Genomic DNA, 17,709 nt, shown 5'->3' with positions numbered 1-17,709 from the left:
ACACCCTGAGCATCAGAAGTTGTTGGAGCCACTGATGAGTGGAGCTGTGACCAGGGGGGACCTCTCAGATTTCTCTGCATGTGGTACCCCAGTTGCTGGGACATACATGAAGCAGAGATTGTGCCGTGTGGTGGGAGGGTGACTTGGTTTGCAAAGGGGGAGCTCAGGCCAAACCCCTGCAAGGCAGGTAGAACTGTGCTTCGTGTTCGCCTTGCCTATGACAACCTGCCGCAGAGAAGCTGAGCACAGCCCTTTGCTGACGCCCAGCAGCTTGTGCTCCCTGCTGTGCCCCTCTGAAATGCTTTGGTTGATCTCATTTCATGGAGAGCTCTATTGTCCCCACAGCCAGGGCTACTGCAGCAATAGCAAACCAGGGCTTCTAGTTACTCCCCGACACCTGCCTTCCTCCCCCTCTGCATCTCCCCAGCTCTCACAGAGGAGGAGTTGCCAGTGGTGCCTTCTTCAGGCAGGGCAATCTGCAGCTTCCATTGAATAGCCTCCTTTCCTTTGAAAGCCCTGCCTCTTTCTGGCGGGGGGGGTTTGCTCATTTCCGTGAGCGCTTTTGCAGGTGGTGGTGACATGGGAAGGAAAGGGACATAGAGTGCTGGAGATGAAGAGCCGCTCTGCTTCTGTTTACTCCGTGTTTGTACAGCTGAGGTGGGTACAAATCACGGGTGGCTTTGCTGGAGAACTTTGCCAGGGATATAACTGACCCCCTGTTTGGGAGTCCCAGAGCAGCACGTTCGGTACCAGGAGATCGCTGCACTGCCTGCCCTTGCCGTTGCTCTTGCGCATGCGGCAGTAAATACCTCCTCTGCACAAAACTGAGTCCGGGTAGAGTCCACGGAGACAGTTTTGGTAAGAATCCCAGATGCTGCAGAAAAGCAGTCTGAGGTCTCAGCTGAGCTGTACTGCTTCAGAAGGGAGATTCGCCATAGATACATACGTGCTTTCTTTCTCAAAGAGGGGAAAGACGGTGTGGGATAGTCCTTTGCTCAGTGGTCCTGTGGGCATGTGTACTGGAGAGGAGCCATCAGAGGCCACCTCTTCCTGAGCACGCCACCACTGTGGGAGGCACTGAGATGCTCAGCAGAGGCAGTTTAGGAGCGACAGGGGTGGCTGGTGATCTGTCCCGCTGCTTGGAGGTAATCCCCTCCATACAACCCTGAGATGCAACGTACCCAGCTAGAAGGAATCCCAGAAGAGGTGGACAAAAAGATGAACACGTGCAGGTATTGCTCCCCAGCGACGTGAAAAAATTCATCAGCAGTACATATCCTGGCATGTATCCGTTCATATGGAAGGTGGATATTTATGGGTTTTAGTGTAAGTCAGAAGTTGTTGGACAGTCTGTTTTGCCTTGGAACGAAACCATAAAATTAAATTTCGCGGAGCAACCTGTGTTTCAAATCCGTGGACAAGGTGAAATGCCATGTGCATGAGAGCGTTTCTCGTCAGCGCGGATCTTTGCTGTCTCTAAAGCAGTGCAGGCTGGGGCTGTGGGTGCTACTGGAGATATGCAGCCCGCCTGCACTGTAGGAAGGTCATTCTGGTCTGACTGTCAGATGGAGCTGTATGTTGTACAATATTGTACGTGTTGTGCCAAGCTTTCTGCAGGTAAAGAAAGCAGCAGTCATGTATTTGACAAGAGCAATCATAGGTGATGCTGTGAAGAGATTCAGGGAAAATCTGCGGCGCATATGATTTTGACTATTAGTAATGTGTCATTAATTTAAAAATAACCAGTGCATAGGTGTTGGTCAGAAATGCCTGGTTTCTCATGTGTAAATTCACCAAGTCAGACGCACTGATGCAAGTGCCTGGATGAATCGGTGAAACGGGGCTGGGCTAGCCAGGGCTGGCACGGGCAGCGTGGGCAGCATGTAGTTGTTTAGGCAATAGCTCTAATTCAGAGTTAGGATGGAGGCGCTGGATGTGCTTGGTTTTGAAAGCACACGGTCTTTGTTAGCTTCAAGGGAAACTGCAGGATTCTGCTGTGCAAATCAACGAAACTGTGAGATACAATCCACTGTTCAGGAAAGTCAGAACACGTTTTTAAGGAAGTCTCTGTTGGTAGGTAAAACCGCTGCTGAAGCAATAGCAGCGACGGAGTGTGTGTAAAAGAGCCTAGGGAGACCCGCAGCCTTCTGGAGCCAGGCAGAATATTTAGGTTTGCATAACGCCGTCCAGCTTTACCCCCAGCACTGCCGTGAAGTGTCGCACCTCATCTGAAACCAGCAGGCAGGGAAATAGGGAAGTGATTCTCCCTTCCAAGCCCTGAGGAGGAACGTGGCCTCTAGAAATGCTGAGGGACTTGGTACTTTATGCAGTAAGATTTGCACATGTATTTTGCCAGAGATACCGAGGCTAGAAAAACGTGGCAAGCAATCATTCTCTGTTCAAGACACCCATCGTTATAAATTATACCTATAAGCACTTTTCAGCTGCAACGCTAGGACTCCTGGAATAAAAGGGGTTTCAACACCAGCTGTTTCCCTTTGAACTGGTGGAAATTAAGTGTCGGGATTGCCTGCTCCTCTGCTGTCAGACAAATGGCGTGTGAAGTGAGTTGGGAGGAGGTATGAAGATGCACAAAAACCTAGGTGAGCTGAAGACGACCAGATGTCAAGTTTACAATCTGCATTATCTGTGCTCCTGGGAGCTTGGGAGCCCAAGGCTGTGTGCCGCCTCCTCCCGGGTGTGCTTCCTAGTGAGAGGATCCTTAGCCCGAGTGGGGCGGCTGTGGTTTGTCTGTGAACCTGTGGGCAAGGGTCAGGAGGGAGAGGAGAGCCTGACGGGGAAGAGCCCGTTTGTCATGTCAGAAGCAGATGGTCCCTGTGTGAGGCCACGTGACGCCAGCCCCCCGGTTCCCGTGAGAGTTGCCCCCCTGAACGCAAAGTGCCAGGGCCGGGAAGGCTGGGCTGGGGCTCGGGCTGGGGCTGTGTGGGCGTTTGTGTCAGTCCGTGAGTGACCTCTCCCTGCCCCTCGCCTTCCCAGCCCGGCCTGAAACGGGTTTTGCTCGTGTGTTGCGCGCTGAAAAAACCGCTGGGTGCTGGGGGAGCGGGGAAGTGATGGCAGCCGCTCTCATGTAACCCACCCGCTGTCACCCTGGGATGTGCCATGTTATGTCAGCGTCACTCCAGTCTGTGAGCAGCAACTGAAATACCGACAGAGAAGGAAGAAGAAACACAGGGTGTAACTCTTCTGGAGAGCAGCCGATAGCACTTGCGCTCTGTTTGTCTTGTTCCATGTCAGTAATACATTTATATAACTTTTTGTAGTGATTTTTTTCTTTTCTTTTCTACAAGATCACTTCTACAGGATCCGTATCGCAATGTCTGGAAGTAAAATTCAGTTTTCCAGCAACATCAGTGGGTCTTCTGCTCAGGCATCTATTGTCAGGGCAGCAGTTTGACTGAAATACTCTGTCTAGATCCATGTCTAGAGACACATTTGTGTCGTGCAAGGAATAAAGCTGGGGTCTTGAAGATTTCAAGCCTGTGACTTTGTTGTTCATGATTTTCTGTGCACAACACACAGGGAAACGGAAATTGGTGGAGGAATACTGTGTGGCGCACAGTGTGTCAGAGATACAGAGGTGTATATCTACGTATGAGAGAGAGAGAGGTTGTGCATGTTTAAGAAACAGGAATGGCCTATTTGTGACCATATATAGTGATTTTCAGCAAATTTCCCGCATACGTTAAAAGGTATAATGCCCTGGAAGAAATGAATTCACACAGATGCATCTTCAATCTGTATTATGATAATTTTCTCTCTAGGAGTGCACAAATTTGAGGGGATGTTTTATTTTGTGTTAAGATTTTTGTCACAAGTAGGATGATTCAAGATGCACTCTAGGTGTAAATAAGTAGTATTAAGTCATGCTGGTTATAAAAATGTGTGGTTTTTCACTGCACGTGAGAACTCAGGATCTACCTTTCATACGTCATCATCAGCTGAGAAAGAAGACGTGAAGGATGCCATTGAATATTATGGGGTGTGGGTATGTAAACCCAAGTATTTTGGATTACAGTCTGATTCAGTAAGTTGTACTATAGACTAAGGTAAAGAAAACTTACCAGTCAGTGAATAACGCTGAAGGGAGAGTCCTGTAGGTGAAGGCTGTATTACAGTCTGAAGTAAAGTTGGATACAGTCTTCTTATGGTGAGGTAAAATCCTTGTCACTGTGTCGGATGCTTGCTGTTACACTGATTTGTTTTCAGTTGGTTTGCTTAAATTTTGAGCCGTGTTTTTCCTCTTGTGCACTGCTGAGAAACGGTGCGGGCAAATGCGGGTTTTTTTGCCTGTGCAAAACGCACGTTCAAGTGAAGAGGGAGATTTGTCTATAATGCGCTGATCTGATTGATTAAACACGCCGGTCTTCCTCTTTGTAAGACAAAGATCAAAGAGAACGCCTTGAAATGTGGTGACCTTTCTGATGCTGCCCCAGCCTCTGCAAAATATGCTCTTGTTTGGCCACGTGAAGTGTTTGAAAAGGGTTTTCTCAGAGGGTATCCTAGAGGGGAATAAGGCAGGCGTCCTGCTTGTGGCGGGCGTGCGGGGCAGGGCTGCACAGCGGGGTCTGGCGTCCTCTGGAACACCCGAAGGGACAGCGTAGCAAATGATTTCCACCCCACAGCCGGGCATCACGAGAGAGGGACGTGCCTAATTCTAGCAGGCAAAGCGCAGGACTTAAGCCTGTTGCAAGGTGGTAGTAGTTGGCCAGTGAGTTTGGGAAGGGGGAGGGTGAGACACGGGGTGGCTGGCTGAGGTGCTCCTTCCCTCTTGTGAGCGGAGGGGTCTTTGCCGCGGGAGAACAGGGCCTGGCTGACAAGAGGGGAGCGCGAGGAGCGTGAGGGTCTCCGCCCGCTGGGACACCAAGGCTGCAGGCCCTGTTCAGAAGGCACCACGAGCCGAGGAGGCGTGTGGGGAGGGAGCGTGTGGGCAGGACTGTGACACGGGGCAGAAGCAGTCGGAGCTGTTGAGAAAGAGCGTGGGGACAGGGGCTTGAGGGGGCTGGGTAGGGTTAAGGCGTGGTGCGGTTTTCCTGCAAGCTTGGGTTCCTGATTTCTGGGATGAGGGCAGGAGCAGGCAGGTTTCCCTAATAAATCCTTTCCTTTGCACCTTGGAATGGAATTTATTATTTCTGAAGCTTGGGTGAAGAAATAATCCTCCCTTAGCCAGTTCTCTGTGTGGTGAACGGTAAAAAGCTTGTCATGTTCATTCCCCTTGGGTTAGCTTAGACGGTCGGGGACTGTAAAATGCCAGACAGTAGAGCGCGATGGAGGGAGGAGGGTGGGTGAGAAAAATGTTGGCAGTTTTAATGAAAAATGGTATTAAAGCAATAAAACGTGAAAAATAAACATGCTCTGTGACAAATGCCGGCAGTTACAGAAAGCAAGCAGGCGAAAAGGTAAAAGCAACGCTAATGCCTAGGCAAATCTAACCCAAGAAACTGTTGTTTCCGAGTCCTTCTCTTGTTAAGAAGATGGTGGTGCAGTGAACCTTTCATTTAGTATCCCTTGATTTTTATTATAAAAATGGCTTTCAAAACGCCTTATTTCTATTATAGGATGAGTTTGCAACAGGAATTGCATAGATTAACTGTATTGTTTTTTCTTGATAATCTTTCTGTCTGTACCTGTTTACTTAAGGATAAATATATTTTAGAAAGTACCAACTTGATAGAAAAAAACAGCACATGAAAATCCCACTGATAAGGCAGAAATTTTACATCGGAAAATGAGGAATTGCACAGTGCTGACAAGCAGTTCTACATTTAAAACCTTGGGAAGAAAGATATGCAAGAATGTGGGTTGAAAATGAGAAAAGGGAATTGAAAACAAGTTTTCAAAACGTTACAGCAGAACTAAAGCAGCTGTTTGGTGAAATTAATGAAGCTGGGAAAACTACTTCCCGTGTGGAAGAAATGTCAGAAGATGGCTTCAGCGATGAATTGAAGAGTTCTCATGTTGTTTCATCTCATGCAACAGAGTCAAGTAACAACTTAGAAAGTAAAGGTGAATTTGGAGATACTAAACTTACGCTAGGTGGGAAAGTACCCAAAATGGAAACTGTAATCCGAGTCTTGGTGTCCTTTCTGATCAAGATAACTGAAATGCAAACACGGAAGATACCTGGAGTACGGATGAAGAAGATTGCACAAATAATATCAATGATACAAAGGTGCCTCTAGCAAATGGAGAGAGAGAAAAAAAAAGCCTCTTATGGAAGTGGAAGAGAATGAAGATGGAAGTAGCAGAAATGCAGTGGGAGGTTGTGAATACTTCCTGAGATACAGCTTAAAACCCATGTCTTTTGGATGACGTTTCTAGTATGATTCCTAAAATAAGACCAGTTTCTACACGTGATGAAAATGCACTTTTTGTAACAGAGAGGGAACCTGGAAAAGACTCTGGATTTAGTGATGATTTTCCCAGGGACTGCTTTATCGACAACAAAACAGGAGAAACAGAAATGGAAAGTCTTTTTGCAAATGCTCAGCAATCATGTGCCATGCTGAAAAGGACTCTTGATGAAGAACTAAAACAAGATACGGGAAGATTTAAGGGTAAGGTAGGAATGCTGCAAATAGTAGTCCTGGCTTTGGAGAAAGAGAAGGTACAGCTGCCAAAAGAGGTAGTTCACCTGCTACTCCTTTATTCTTTAATCTCGCTCCGGATCAATGGTCCTGTTCACTTTAGCTATTTGTCACGAAGGGGAGATGCTTCCTACAAATTGGGTTTTGTTCTAATGGAAATAGGTGACTGGTGAATAAAGAGGGCGGTGGAGAGTTGTCTTTTTCCCCATTTTTGGAAAACGGAATGCATTATTGTTCCAGTTTAACAGCAGGTGGCACTCGGTTCCAGTGCAAGTAGTTATCACTTCATTGCCATAAAAAGAAATCCATATAAATATGTCGGTTCTGATTCTGAATCAAAGAATGAAAATAGCTTCTCAACAGGGTCTTGACTATTGATTCATGTGCTGTGATATCTGCATGGTGTGTCTTCATTGTCTTTTGTGAAAATTCCTCTTCTGTGAAACCATTTGTGTTTGTGGGTTTGGGATCTTTTTTTTCTTTCCTCCCCTTGTTCAGGGAGCAGTAGCCCAGCACAGTTCCACTTGATTTTTTTCTGGTGGTGTTACAACTAACACTGCAGTCCTTCTAACTGTCCATCTGTAATGCTTTCACTTTTTTGTTGTTCATGTTTTAAGATACACTATTGTTTTCTTTCTAAGGGCTGTATTTTTGTTACGTCTTTCATGATGAGTGAATTTGAAGAACTCGCAATGACAAATAATACCATTTGTAGTGTAATATTGTGAAAATGCTTCTCTATGGATTAAAAAAAAGGTTTCATTTTGTATTATTTCAAAGGTAAACCCTGAATCAATCCATCTTGGATGTGGTGTTTCTGTCTTCTAGAAATCCTAAGAAATACATGAAGCTTAACTTTGTTTTTATAGGTTGAGAAGAAAAAAGCAAAGAAAGATGTTCAAGAGCACAGGCGGTGGCAGAACAGGAATGTCTGGATAAATTAAATACACCACCAGGCAACATCACTAATTGGCAAATGAAACAAAAGATTACTCTAAGGAAGAACGCCTGTTTGAGAATGGAGAATGAAAACACTGCAGCAGAAAAAAACAAAAAGAGTTTTTCATCTGGGGAGAGCTCAAAATTGATTAAAATGCCAATGAAAGGGTAAGCTAAGGAAATAATCTCTAATTCTTATTTGTAGTGCTATGTAAGTGTCTTAGGGTTTCTAATACTGTAGTAGTTGAAGTAGTTTCCCCAGGGGTGAAAGCCCTAGTGAGTAGTCCACTGCTTCTCAAAAAGCGAAGAAAATTTCTTTTTAGAAAACATGAAGCTCACGATGGAGGTTCAATTTTATTGCCTGCTCTTAAAAAAGAAAAGGGGACAAAAAAAGAAAACAAACCCCCCCCAAATTCCTGTGATTTACATGTTAATACTGAGGCAAAATGCATCTTCAAAACCAGAAAGAGAAGCAGACTGGAAAAAGCAGTTACTTTTGTAGGAAATGGCCACCTAGAAAAGACAAGTAGGAACTTGGGGTTTGCTACTACTCCCTTTTCTAGGTGATTTTAGTGATCTCCGTGCAGTTGGTGTTTTCATTAAGTTAATATGCCCTATGTCAGGAGAAGATGATATTACCAAACCAGTCTCAAAAGTCTAAAGAAGGCACACGTATTTTGATGTAAACCTAAGCAGGAGTTTTTTCCTGTCTGTCCTTCAAGGAATCTCTGCTCTAGATGCTTTCTGTACCGTGGCTATTTGGATATAGTCCAGCTTAACCTGGATCTAGCTCAGATTCCCTGTGTCCCCCTCACTCCTAGGGGCAGGTTTTTTAAGCACTTGGGTATCTTCCATGATCTTTGCAGTCAAGTCTGTGGTTTTATCATAGATATTTGTCGTCTCAGTTGTTTCTGGACATCATCTTAAGTATGTCTGTTTCACAGAAATACTTTTTGCAAACCTACTCGCTCGGTGATTTTTTTCTTTCTTTCCGTGTAATGCACTAAAGTTGCCCTGAATGCCAAAGGTGCAAAGGAAAGTAAAAGACAGCCTTCAAAGCAGAAGGCTCATCAGCAGATGAGCTCTTCCAGTGGCACTCATGGTCAAGTACTGGATGATAGCACTTCCAGTGAAACGTCTCAGGATGAAGGAAGGTATGCATATAAGGAATGTTGAAAATAAAACTTACTGATAAAAACTGACCTGAGAGCTGGAGGCAAGTTTGGGGTTTTTGTTGTATTTGGGGTTTTTTGGCAAATCTGATGCAGATGAAGATTCTTATTCTTTCGTGTGACCACACTACCTGATGCGCTTTGTGTTGACAAACACTTCTTTTTTGTTTAGAGTGCCTTGAGCATGCTGGCCAAGTCAACAACGAGGTCACGTGCACAAATTCTGATTAATTACATGAGTGTGTGCACAGGCATAGAAGTATTACATGTGTTTAAAAAGGGCGAGGAGAGACTTACAGAAAAGCAAAATCCCTCTTTCACTGCAGGTATCTCAGGATTTTTTGCCCTGCTCCCCGCTCCACCTTTTCTCTTGCAGCTGTGTACCCTCCTGACTTCTTGCCCACCCTGAACTTACCTGTGTGGGTTGTGGCAAAGTGAGAAAGAGAAGTTGTTGACACTGTTCAGCACTAGCTAAAAACCTGGTGTGTTGTCACCGCTGTTTTGGTCAGAAATCTAACACACAGCGCTGTGTGGGCTGCTGTGAAGAAAATAAACTGCATCCCAGCCAGACGCAGGACACCAGAGAATCCAAAATTACAGTTCTTTGACCTAGTGTTATCGATTTGTTAATAAGTTAAGATTGATTGACTCTATTTGATTGATTAATTGATTTTATAAAATCATTTAATAAAATTAAAATATAGAAGGATAAGAAAAAAAAAAAATATAAGAAACTTATAGCTACACAGTAAAAGTTGTTATGAGATCTTCTGTACGTCCTGTACCAAGGCTAGAAGAAGGGCCTGGAACTATTGTTGAAACATAGGTAATAACTCTAGGGTTGAAAGGTTCCTTTGTATTTAACCAGTCTTCTGTATGCAGAGGTGTATTGAAATGTCAGAATATGAGATTAATGGGAACTGGGGAGAATCGACTGGAAAAGCTTGTAGGTGCCTGCCAAGAAACCGTGAACTTTAGTAAAAGGTAATTCCGGCAGGGGGAGATCGCGACCACCGACTCCTATACCACCTACCCAAATCGTACCCCAGACCCATTTCTGGACCTTTCTAAGCTTTACTGCGCAGAATCGGATATAGGAGGAGAGTATGTAAATGATTTACGGGAAATGTTATGATTATGCATGAATAATTAATGAATATGTATGAATAAGTTCTATATCTGGAATCTGATTTTGGGACCTGGTGTGCGTTGATCGTGAGAGGACTCGCTCACGCACCCGGCCGTCAATAAAGAAGTGTCTGCTTATCTACATCACATTGGTGTCGGTAAGTTCTTCATTCTGAGATTTCGGTAACAGTTTTGGCGACCCAGATGGGACCGCACTGAAGGAGACCAAAGGAGTCGGGGACCTGATCGGTTCCTGCTGGCACCGAGGATTTCTCGGCATACCCATCAATCCCCAATCCGTAAGGCTCTTCGTGACGTTCCCTGGATTTTTGGTAAGACACTTCTTTTTTTAATTGTAGTAAGTTGGTTGGAGTCCCACTAAAGTAAGTGAGTAAGTGCATTAGAGGAAGTGGGTAGGAGTCCCACTATAATAAGGGTATGGTAAGGAGTGGGATGGAGTCCCACCAATGGGTTGGAGTCCCACTGAGTAAGTCTGCCTGTCAGACGCGGTGAAAGAGCTGCGCAGGGTAGGACTAGGCGTCTGCCCGTAAGACATAAGCGAAAGCTATTGCAGGGTTGGACAAAAGTGTAGACAAGAGAAACTATATGCTGTAGTGTTCTCTAAGGTAGTGCCTCTAACAAGAAGTTAGAAGGGGTTTTTGGTTCTTTGTTGGTTTTGTGAGTTTGTGTATTAAGAAGAAAATTAAGAGGTACAATATTGTGTTATATGTTTGTTTAAAGTAACTGTGGGAAAGTGTGAGTGGCTGTAAGGGTGAGACGTATAATTGAGAACGAAAGCGAGTGTGGAGTGTGGATCCGCGGATCGGAGTGACAGAGTTGAATAATTGTGTATCGTACTGTGAGTAATTACACCATGGCAACTAAGTTAACTCGGTTGTTTAAAAGTAAAAGCATGGGTAATCTTGCTGTAAATGACAAAATCCCGAAAAATTCTTTGTTGGGATGTTTATTGGCACATTGGGGAAATTTACAGGATGATCTGCAAAAGAGCCAGATGATTGAGTATTGTAATAATTTGAGTATCGTAATAATTGGTGGCCTTTGTATATATTGGATGATCAGGAAAAGTGGCCCACGAATGGGACACTGAATTATAACACTATTCTGCAGTTAATGCTGTATTGTAAAAGAGAAGGGAAATGGAGTGAAATGCCATATGTGGATTTGTTTTTTTCCTTAAGACAAAGGATTGGCAGGATGAATGTAAGCTAACTATTAGAGATAATTTGGTAACGGCTATAACTTCTGATAATAAGAAAGTGGAAAAAAATGTTGTTTAAATTGTGAGGTTGGGAGTGGATACAGGAGCGACATTTTTTTTATTAAATACTTGTAAAGGAAAAACTGGAACAAAACCAGCCAATATAAAAGGAGCAACAGGGAAAGAAGAAAACAGGCCATTCCTACAACCCATAGATTTGAAATTTGGAAATAAAATAATTACACATGAATTTTTGTATGTACCAGTATGTCCGGTACCCTTGTTAGGAAGAGATTTGTTATCTAAATTAAATGCACAAATTGTTTTTGATGAAGGAGAATTCTTTTTGAAGATACCAGAGTCAAACACGGGAGAAGTTTTGATAATACAAGAAAAGGTAAAGGAACAAGAAATTCCACCGGAGGTGGATTTGGCAGTGATCCCTACTGTATGGGAGACAGATATTCCTGGTAAATCAAAACTAGCAGAACCTGTTAAAATAGATTTGAAGGAAGGCGCAGGAACAGTGAGAATTAAACAATATCTAATCAAATCAGAAGTGAGACAGGAATTGAAGAAATTGATTGATAAATGTTTGGAGTATAAAATTTTGGAAGAATGTGAATCTGAGTATAATACTCCTATTTTACCAGTCAGAAAACCCTCGGGTGAATATAGACTGGCACAAGACTTGAGAGCAGTAAATCAAATAGTTAAGGATATTTATCCTGTAGTAGCAAACCCTTATACACTGTTAACAGCATTGAGGGAGAATTATCAGTGGTTTAGAGTGCTTGATTTAAAAGATGCTTTCTTTTGTATACCTTTGGAAAAGGAAACCAGAAGACTGTTTGCTTTTGAATGGGAAAATCCTCAAACCGAAAGATGCAGCTGACATGGACTAGATTACCCCAAGGATTTAAAAACAGTCCAGCTATTTTATGAAATCATTTAGCAAAGGAATTTGAAATCTGGAAACAGGACAAACCAAGACCTGGACATTTATTTTTACAATACGTGGATGATATATTGATTGCTACAAAAGAAAGATTTATTTGTATACAGGTGACTATTGACCTTTTGAATTTCCTGGGACTAAATGGGTATAAGGTATCCAGGAAGAAAGCCCAGATAGCCTGCCAGACTGTGATATATCTGGGCTTTGAGATTTCAAAAGGACAACGACAATTAGGAAAAGATCGCAAAGAAGCTATTTGTGGTATACCCGAGCCAAGAAATATTCATGAACTCAGAGCATTTTTGGGAATGACTGGGTGTTGTCGCCTTTGGATCATGAACTATGGGCTAATAGCTAAACCGCTGTACGAGGCCCAGAAGAACTCTCCCTTTGTATGGGGCCCACAACAACAAAAGGCTTTTGTAGAGTTGAAACGTGCCTTAATGTCTGCACCTGCCTTGGGACTGCCAGATCTAACCAAAGATTTCCAGCTGTTTGTACATGAAAGGCAACACCTGGCACTGGGAGTGTTAACCCAGAGGACAGGAAGCTGGAAACGACCAGTCGGATATTTCTCTAAACAACTGGACACAGTGAGTAAAGGGTGGCCAAACTGCCTTCGAGCAGTGACAGCAACAGTGATGCTCATACAAGAAGCTCGGAAATTGACTTTGGGAAGAACAATAACAGTCTATGTCCCACACATGGTGATAACTGTCCTAGAACAGAAGGGGGGGCATTGACTGTCCCCCAGCCGAATGATGAAATACCAGGTAGTATTGACTGAACAAGATGATGTGATTCTAAAGACAACTAACCTGGTAAATCCTGCAGTGTTTTTAAGCTCCGTACAGGAGGAAGGACAACTGGAACATGATTGCTTGGCTGCCATCAAGTATGTTTATTCCAGTCGTGAAGATCTGAAGGATGTGCCATTGGAGAGACCAGACTGGGAATTGTATACTGATGGAAGCAGCTTTACGGAACAAGGAGTCCGATAACGCCGGATATGCGGTAACAACAGAGACTACAGCTATAGAAGCAGGAGCACTGGCGAGTACCACATCAGCCCAAAAGGCAGAACTCATCGCTTTAATTCGAGCCTTAGAGATAAGCAAAGACAAGAGAGTAAATATCTGGACTGATTCAAAATATGCCTTTGGGGTAGTGCATGTCCATGGAGCTTTGTGGAAAGAGAGGGGGTTATTGTCCTCTCAAGGATCAAACATTAAGCATCAAACAGAAATTTTACCATTATTGCAAGCAGTTCAAAAGCCAGATCAAGTAGCAATCATGCACTGTAAGGCACACCAGATTGGGAATGCAAAAATAATAGCTGGGAATAATTTAGCTGATAGAACAGCAGAAAAAAAAAAAAAAAAAAAAAAAAAAAGAAAGAAAAAGGTAGCAAAGAAACGAGCATTGCAAATGGCAATAATTCCTTCTAAACCAGTAACCCTTCCTAGGGAAAACCCGAGATATTCAGAGGAAGATGACAAATTGGGTCAGGTATTAAATGCTAAGAAAAACTTAGCTGGATGGTGGGTAACTCCTAACGGACAAGTAGTAATTCCACCTCTTTTGATGAGGGAGATCATTCAAATGAGACACCAAGAATGTCACTGGGGGGCAGAAGCCTTAGTAACATCTTTACGAAAGCAAGTAATATCAGTTAAGATGTTTGGAATAGCTAAATGGTAACTGCAAAGTGTGAAGTACGTTTGAAAAATAATCCAGTGATTAAGAAAAAGGTTCAAATGGGTAGACTGAAGTCTGGTACAGAACCTGGAGATTATTGGCAAGTAGATTTTTCAGAGCTACCTAGACAAAATGGGTACTGGTACATCCTGGTAAGAGTTGATACTTTTACAGGATGGCCAGAAGCCCTTCCCTGTCGCACCACACAAGCAAAAGAGGTTGTAAAGTGGTTATTACAAGAAATAATTCCGAGATTTGGAGTTTCTATTGGAATTTCCTCTGACAGAGGTCCACACTTTGTTGATGAAGCAGTCCAAAGTGTTAGTAAAGTCTTGGGTATTGATTGGGATTTACATTCCTCTTGGAGGCCACAATCTAGTGCGAAAGTGGAGAGGATGAATCAAACTTTAAAATGACAAATAAGTAAAATTTGTCAAGAAACCACTCTAAAGTGGCCTCAGGCACTTCCATTGGCGTTATTACGAATCAAGAGTACAGCCAAGGAGTGGAACCTCAGTCAGTCCTTATGAATTACTATATGGAAAACCATATGAGTCTCCAGAACCAAATCCAAACATATATGTGAAAGGAAAACAAGATGTGTATAACTATTTGCTTTCTCTAGGAAAAACTTTGACTGCAATTCGGAGTGCAGTAATTTGGAATAGACCTTTATCCCTGGAAAATTCAGTCTATGATTTCCAACCAGGAGACTATGTTTATGTGAAGACTTGGACCTCCGAACCTTTGCAGGAGTGCTGGAGAGGACCTTTCCAGATACTGCTAACCACTTTTACAGCTATCAAAATTGCAGAATCGGATGCTTGGATACATTATACTCGAGTGAAGAAAGCACCGTGAAGAAAGCATCTACTCCGTGGAAGATTGTGAAACGTGACCCAGAGACTTAAAAATTGACTTTGAAACATGTCTAATTTTGCATATCAGGTTATGATTGGTTTTTGGATTTTTTTTTGGTTGGTAGTGTTGGTGGGATCATGGGATGACTTGGTGGACAGGAACAAAAGACAAATAGAAACAGAACAAGTGATTGACATTCCCAAACAAATGGCCGAGGAAAATTTGTTGGTAGGATTGACTAAAGAATTTGCCAATTTACAAAATGTCATGCAGATCACTGCTTGTTTGCCAATACCGAAGGCAGTAGGTGAATCTATTCCATGGGGAATTTTAACTATGAATTTGACTAACCTGGAACATAAAAATGAAACCAATTATTGTGAACAGAGGCCAGTGACTCAATGGTATGAGCAAGTGAAAGTCATTAGAAAACAGTGGAAAACTCCAGGTAGTCTGGCGGATTGTGAAAAATTGTTAAATCATGTTTTTACCAAAATAGGGAGATTTAAGACTGTGGGATGGTGTTCATATGATGAACAATTTAAAACCAATGTGAGCAGAAGTGTCATGGAATGGAAGTGTAACGAAACTGGCCAAGGTACCCAACTAGTAGAACAATGGGACTCTATATGGTCTATGTCCATATTTTCCCATTTTCAGTATCTGGCAAGAACTTCTTGGTGTTTTACCTGGGATGGAAAAGTTTTTTTCAGTATTACCCTGGGTCAATGATAGGTCAACTACATCGGGAGAGAAGGAAAATAAAATAGTGCCGTGGTGGAAATGTGAAAAAGTGTATGATTGTAGTAATGCAGACTTAGTAATCCAAAGAATTCCTCCGTTGGCCGCTGCTTTGAAATATGGTTGGTTTTGTCGAGGTCTTAAGAACACTCTCAATTTAACCAGCACTTCTACAGTTAGGAAAGGAACTTTGTTTAGTTGTAGAAAATCTACTATTCGAAGTCCAGGACATTTAGTTTGGGCATTAAGTGATGGAACCTGGACAACACACCTACCATTAGATGGTAAGGTGAAACAAATCACTTTAGGCATGCCAACATTGTGTCCAATTTGGAAGAAATCACCATTTAAAGGATCTCTAGAGAATTTAGAACTGAAACGAATAAAGAGATTGGGGATAAATGATGATATTTGGAATGAACCATTTACAGGAGTGAAAACTGGTTGGGCACTTGAATCACTTTTAAATCCTATAGCTTCATATAGAAACAGAGCATGGCTTTATAAGTTAACTGGTCAAGTGGAAAAATTAGCAAACGTTACCAAAAAGGGGTTTAAGGAATTGAATATATAATTACAGGCGACCTCCAGAATGACTTTACAAATAGAATGGCATTAGATATGCTCCTACTTAAAGAACATCGAGTATGTGGATATCTCAAGGATAAACTGGACCACTGTTGTATCCACATTTCAAATGTCACTCAGGATGTGGAACATGATCTAGACCTATTAGGAAAAACTGAAAAAGAAACTGAAGCAATTCAAAAGGATATGTCAGAAGATTGGCTTGGGAAAATTTTTAACAAACTGGGATGGAATTTGAGCTCTTGGATACAATCTATAATTAAAACTTTGTTTCTGTTATTAATGTCTTTTTGATGAGCATGCTAGTATATGCATGTTTGAAGAAACAGTTTACCAATAGAATTGCAGTGAATCGTATGATTATGAGAGAAGTACCAACTATTTTATCAAGACATGATCCATCACCAAAATATGTTGAAACAAAAGATATATGAATAATGTGAAAGTATTGAAATAATGATTTTCAACACTTTCAAAGGGGGGAACTGTTATCGATTTGTTAATAAGTTAAGATTGATTGACTTTATTTGATTGATTAATTGATTTTATAAAATCATTTAATAAAATCAAAATATAGAACGATAAGAAAAAAATTATAAGAAACTTATAGCTACACAGTAAAAGCTGCTATGAGATCTTCTGTACGTCCTGTACCAAGGCTAGAAGAAGGGCCTGGAACTATTGTTGAAACATAGGTAATAACTCTAGGGTTGAAAGGTGCCTTTGTATTTAACCAGTCTTCTGTATGCAGAGGTGTATTGAAATGTCAGAATATGAGATTAATGAAAACCGGGGAGAGTTGACTGGAACAGCTTGTAGGTGCCTGCCAAGAAACTGTGAACTTTAGTAAAAGGTAATTCCGGCAGGGGGAGATCGCGACCACCGACTCCTATACCACCTACCCAAATCGTACCCCAGACCCATTTCTAGACCTTTCTAAGCTTTACTGCGCAGAATCGGATATAGGAGGAGAGTATGTAAATGATTTACGGGAAATGTTATGATTATGCATGAATAATTAATGAATATGTATGAATAAGTTCTATATCTGGAATCTGATTTTGGGACCTGGTGTGCGTTGATCGTGAGAGGACTCGCTCACGCACCCGGCCGTCAATAAAGAAGTGTCTGCTTATCTACATCACATTGGTGTCGATAAGTTCTTCATTCCGAGATTTCGGTAACACTAGGACACCATAGAATCCAAAATTACAGTTCTTTGAGCTGTAGGAGAAGGATTCTCAGTACTGAAGAGAGCTAAACCCCTGGTATTAAACAGGGAATGCACGTAACCGTATAGCTACATGTCTGTAGCTGTAAGATTTCTGTCACTTTGTGTGAAGCTGAGAGAATAGTTATTTCAACTACTTGCTTAATATCTTGCAGAAAAAATAGCCTTCCAATAGACATAATGGTAGACAGTAACTGTTTCAGTCTTCAACTGCATCTAACAAAGTTGTTATCCTAGATTTTAGTTTAATTCATTTCTGCAGTGAAGTTTTCAAAGCAACTGTAGTATTATTCATAATCAATGTAAGCATTTCAGTACTGAAATATATTTCTGTTTTCTAGACCTGCAGCAACAACCGGGAGTGAAAAGAACAAGGTACTGTAAAACTGGTTTCTTGATAAACGGTTTCTATCAGTTTTTAATCACTTAAATGGGAACTGTGTTTATGTCATTGTGATAAAGAACTTAGTCCCAAAATAGGATTGCAATCAAAGTTTGCAATTTATTAAGCAAATAGAGGCAAGCAAACAGTGCTGGGTGCGCCGGGAGTCTCCGCTCCACCAAGA

The 17,709-nt window shown here is 42.3% G+C and overlaps 1 protein-coding gene across 1 annotated transcript in view; it reads left to right on the top strand.

Annotated features, from left to right (window-relative positions):
• The window catches only part of LOC308059897 (uncharacterized protein), a 77,534-nt gene extending 60,478 nt beyond the window's left edge, over positions 1–17,056 (top strand). The window contains exon 2 of the mRNA XM_080377881.1: positions 15,297–17,056. The gene's annotated coding sequence lies outside the window, so the exon portion shown is untranslated. The remainder of the gene's footprint in view (positions 1–15,296) is intronic.
• The last annotated feature ends 653 nt before the right edge of the window (positions 17,057–17,709 follow it).

This window comes from Falco punctatus, assembly GCF_963210335.1.
Source record: "Falco punctatus genome assembly, chromosome: 3".
Taxonomy (NCBI): domain Eukaryota; kingdom Metazoa; phylum Chordata; class Aves; order Falconiformes; family Falconidae; genus Falco; species Falco punctatus.
Note: the sequence above shows the minus strand (reverse complement) of the source record. Positions and strands in the feature narration are given on the sequence as shown.